Here is a 5,307-nt window from a genome sequence, read left to right as displayed (position 1 = left end):
ACCCCCTCTTGTGATTTGTTTGTCTGCTATAATATGGGCCTCAGATTATCCCAGAAGTAAACCCTCCACATTTAAACAAGATGGGTTTCTCAGGTGCTTGTTTTTATTCCCATTCAAAAACTCACCTGCTGCTGCAACTCAAGGTTGTCACCCGGGTGACGGAAGATACAACCGTGGTGGCTGTTTAGTGGCAGCTGTATTAGGACTATGCCCACCACGTTAAGCCAGAATTTCAGAGGTGTTTACAGGCTTAAAAGGGTTGGGGACCCCTGCTCTATGGCTTTGAACCCTCCAAGGCATCCCAGCTTTATTTCATGAAATGTACTGGGAGGAATCAAAGAACGTGATGTTGCAAACGGCCATATGTTTCAAAATTCGACAAGTAGGAACACTCTTCCTGGCAAATAGAAGGGGAAGAAATGGAGATAGTGACACATTTTATTTTCCAAGATGGGCTCCAAGATCACTGCAGATGGGGACTGCAGCAAAGAAATTAAAAGACGCTTGCTCCTGGGGAGGAAAGCTATGGCAAATCTAGACAGCATCCTAAAAAGCAGAGACATCACCCTGCCAACAAAAGTGCGTTTAGTCAAGGCTATGGTCTTCCCAGTTGCAATGTATGGCTGCGAAAGTTGGACCATAAGGAAGGCCGAGCGTCAGAGAATTGAGGCTTTTGAACTCTGGTGCTGGAGAAGACTCTTGCGAGTCCCTTGGACTGCAAGGTGAACAAACCGGTCAGTCCTAGAGGAGATCAGCCCTGACTGCTCCTTAGAAGGCCTGATCCTGAAGATGAAACTCAAATACTTTGGCCACCTCATGAGAAGGAAGGACTCCCTGGAGAAGAGCCTAATGCTGGGAGTGATCGAGGGCAAAAGAAGAAGGGGACGACAGAGAATGAGGTGGCTGGATGGAGTCACTGAAGCAGTAGGTGCAAACTTAAATGGACTCCGGGGAATGGTAGAGGACAGGAAGGCCTGGAGGATCATTGTCCATGGGGTCGCGATGGGTCGGACACGACTTCGCACATAACAACAACAAAAGGAACACTCTTGCTCCTGTTAGGTATGCGGGTTCCTAGGAGGAGGAATGCAGCTCCCGGGCAAGTGACCAGCTCTTTATTATTGATCTCAGCAGTGTGAACATGTTGTAGTTGCTGACAAGACCGAACCCCCCACCCGCCTGAGAAAACCCCAGCTTATATACACACACAGACAAAACAATCACCTGTGACTGCACTCGATTAGCTGGATCAAATGTGATCGATTGAAACTGATTGGACCCCGCAGGTAGGGATCCTTGCAGCGCATTGGCTGGTTTCATGTCTGCCTGGATGCTGCCTCAGACTTCAAGCTCGGTCCACACACACACAACATCTCCTCCCAATGGCAACTTGATCCATCTGTGGCCGGGGGCTGCGGCCCAGCCAACAAGAGCCTTATATCATCCGGCGTAAATGAGAAAATGCTTACCTTTCCAAGCAGGAAAGAGGTGTGTGACCTCTCGCCACTGCACTGATTCTTCGATTTCTCTTGCACATTTGCACATTTTACCCCTCCTCTTTATTGGTCAAGACTCCCACACAAAATGCAAACAAAAGGCAACCATTATTAATGTCATATAACTAGTGAAACGATGCACATTCCCCGGATAGAATTTATGGCTATCCTGTGTGTGTGTGTGAGTGTATGAACACACACATGCATGCACACAAGTCCCAGCTCTGATAATTACTCACTTCTCCCTCTGCTTGGCTTGACTGAACCAAAGGCAACTCCTGTTCCTCCTTGGCACCAATTCCCCAGGGCATTTATAGGGGCGTGGGAGGGTCCTGGCACACACTGTCTGCTGATAGCCAACCTAAAGACCGTGACTCCACTTAGGGACACAAGCAGGACCTTTTATTGGGAAGTTGGGTGAACAGTGATCCAGGAACCAAGGCATAAAAATGACCAGAGGAGAAGGGGAAACATAATACGATTACAGTTTGGAGGGTCATCACAAATTGTGAAGGGAGGGAGGGATGAGCTGCCGGCCCTTCCGGAGTTGTCGGCTTTCCGCAGAGCCCGTAAGACGGAGCTCTTCCAGCAGGCTGGGATGGGGGTCTCTGTGTTCCCACAGAGGGTCCCTTAGAGATGGCTGGCTGCCTTCCCTCCTGATGAGAGAGCTCATCTTACCGGACGCTGAACAGGGGGCGGGGGAGTCAGAATTGGGATTATATCACCACCTGAATGTCTTAAATGTCAATGTTGTATTTTTAAGGGGTTTTAGGGGCATTATATTTTATCGGTTTACTGTAAACCGCCACGAGACTACGGTAAGCGGCAGTATGTAAATGTGAATATAAATAAACAAATATAGAGAAATCACTTGGGAACTCCCCCTCCCCCCCCAACCCCCCCCCCCCATTAACAAGTGGAATTCCCTGCTACAGGAAATGGGGTCAGCTAAGAGCATAGACAGCTTCAAGGAGGGAGTGGAAAAACATCTGGAGCAGAAGTGCAACAATGGCTATTAGCCACAAGGTCACAGGGGTGGCCAAACTGCGGCTCTCCAGATGTCCATGGACTACAATTCCCAATGAGCCACAGTCTGACCGCCCCTGCTCTGGAGGGAAGGCTCTCTCTGGCGTAGTGATGCTCTGTCTTCTTGGTGCCTTGAGGGCAGCAGTGGGAAGACTTCTGTATGTCAGACTCCTGTGTCTTCTGCCATGAATTATGTTTGTTCACTTTGGCCTGACCTGCATCAGTCATCCATTTCCCCTGCTGAGCCAGCTTCGTGCTTTTAGGTCCTGCTCACAGCTTCAAGGCCATGTCTCTAGTTAGTGCCTCTGCTTCTCAAAATGTCACACTCTGGCCTTATTCCTAGAATCCGCACCTGACCCGAAGATAGCTCCATGTTATGTCTCACCCTGACACCTGAGTTACCAGCAGCTCAAGGGAGGGTTTTATACTGTAACTAGGGGCAAAGCCCGTTGTCTCCAAGAAAACAACGGGCGCTAGAGCGTGGCAGTGGGAAGAGGAAGGGGAGGAGTTGTCCAGTCTGTAAGGGCATGGGGTTGAATGTGTGTGTTGTGTGGGAGGTTGTGGTGGCATAGTGGTAAATGAGGGCTTGGGTGTGGAGATATGGGTGTCAAGAACCTGTGGTGTGGAATGTTTGTTGAGTGTGGGAGAGGACTGACCTTTGGGAATTGTGGCATAGTGGTTACAGATGAGCTTTCCAGAGCCATGTCCTCAGATATGTGAAGGGAAAATCAGACTGGAGACTCTTCTTAGGGGAAGATTACATGGCAACCAATTCCTCCCAGTTCTGCGTCATTTCCCTTCTTGTGTGAATTAGGCCACATTCACCGAAATGCCTGTCTGCCCTAATACACATGGGGTAGTCACAGTACACAGGTGTCCACCCTGTTCCTTCTGTCTCCCATGTTTTCACTGTTGGTAAAATGTTATGTGCCCACATGCTTCTTTCATGGTTGCTCCTTAGAAGAACGGATTTTTGTACCCTATTGCTTACTACCCAAAGGAGTCTCAAAGCGGTTTACAAACACCTTTTCCATTCGTCTCTCCACAATAGTCAACCTGTGAGATATGTGGGGTTGTGAGAGATCTGAGAGAACTGGGAATGGGCCGCAGTAACCCAGCAGGCCTCAGGTGTCTCAAAGCATTTTCCAATTGTCTTCCCTTTCTCTCCCCATAGCAGACTCCCGATGAGGGAGGTGGGATAGCAAGCCTCACAGGGAAGCTGGCAACCCTAAGAGGAAGACTATCTGTGCACAGCAGTCTTGACCTTAGTAAGGTTTTTTTATACTGTTTTTTAAATTTGGAAGGCCAATGTTATTTGCCAGGCCAATAAGTAATTTCAATTACCATGTGTCTCCAGACATTTACTTGTTCTCTATTTACAGGTTCAGGCTGTAAATATTTATTTAGATCTTCCTGCACTTTCCAGACTCACAGGACTGATGCTGGCCTGCCTGCCTGTGCCCCAGAATACAAACAGTTGATGGTAAGGAGTGGCCAAAACCCATAGGCCAGGAGGGACACACCTGCACCACTCCCTACCAACTGCAGGCAAAAATGGCTCCTTTGAAGGCTGGGCTCTGAGGCATTGTACGATTTTGAAGTCCCACCTCCAAACCTCCAGGAATATTTCCAACCCAGGGGTAGCCAACCTCCAGGTGGGGCCTCGAGAGTTCCTGGAATTACAGCTCACCTGCAGAGTATAAAGATCAGCTCCCCAGGCAGAAAGGGCTTCTTTGGACAGGGTTGTGGTAGAGAAGAAGCATTTAAGGCCTCCCACACAGGTTGTTGTTGAATTGAAAGACTTGAGGCCTACTGCACAGGGTTGTTGTGCAGATGAAACAGGAGACAAAAGAGCCAATTTCTGCTGCAGAATAATGCTGTGCAGTGACCTCAAATCTGCAGAGAGTTGCGAAGAAGAAAGACACATGGCTTGGCTGTGTCTAACCCCCGGCCAGAGCAGTATTTTAAGTGAGATGGGGCTTTTCTGTGGTCTCCCTGTCAGGCAACTGTTTGGCAGAAGGGGAAAGTCCCCCCCCCTCAAAAGGAAGGCCCTCAGGCTCCCCTGCGTTGCTCTTGGAAAGGCCTCCCTCCCCTCAGTCAGGGCCTGTCAGAGGCTCCTTCACAGCAGGCCTGAAGGGAGGGGGGGAAGGAGCGCACTCTGCAGCCTCCTGCCAGCTCTGTCAGGGTTCTGAGGCCATTTGCAGTTGGACATGGCAGTTAGGACAGCCTTGGGGCGAAAAGGGCTGGCGCAGCCTCTGTTCTCATCCCCCTTGGCAGCCCCACTGACCTCCTCTCTCTGCTTTGGTCAGGAGCAGACTGGCAGCCAGACTGGGCTGGGTGAATGGAATTTTGGTCTGTCCTGGTGAGGGGCCAGTCGGAAGGGGCTTCGCGCGACTCCCCATTGGCTGCTTGGCCCTTGAGTGGCACTTGGAGGGGTTTTTATCACGGACAGAGCCCGCCCTAACTCCTCCCCAATAGCCCTTAGGGCTTTATTTAACCACAAGATGCTTTGCCTGTAAATTCCATTTCTGTCTGTGCCATGTTAGATGCTGTAGCTTGAAAATAAAGAATCTTTCCACAAATCTTTCCACACTTGTCTACAAGTCTGGAATTCTGACAGTGGAGCTCTGGCCCCATTGGTGAACTCCCTGAGGGCACATGGATTTTGGCCACCGTGTGACACACAGTGTTGGATCGGATCCCTGTCCTGATCCAACACGGCTTCTCTGATGTTTTGTTCCTCCTGCACAAGGAGCTGTGCAGTTCCCTCTCAGGGATAGCTGAA

General features: G+C 49.9%; 1 protein-coding gene across 1 annotated transcript in view; it reads left to right on the top strand.

Annotated features, from left to right (window-relative positions):
• Positions 1-5,307, top strand: part of LOC143838714 (lithostathine-like) — a 228,311-nt gene that overhangs the window by 197,748 nt on the left and 25,256 nt on the right. The gene's annotated exons all lie outside the window — the stretch shown is intronic.

This window comes from Paroedura picta, chromosome 5 (assembly GCF_049243985.1).
Source record: "Paroedura picta isolate Pp20150507F chromosome 5, Ppicta_v3.0, whole genome shotgun sequence".
Taxonomy (NCBI): Eukaryota; Metazoa; Chordata; class Lepidosauria; order Squamata; family Gekkonidae; genus Paroedura; species Paroedura picta.
This window is presented reverse-complemented; position numbering and strand designations above follow the sequence as displayed.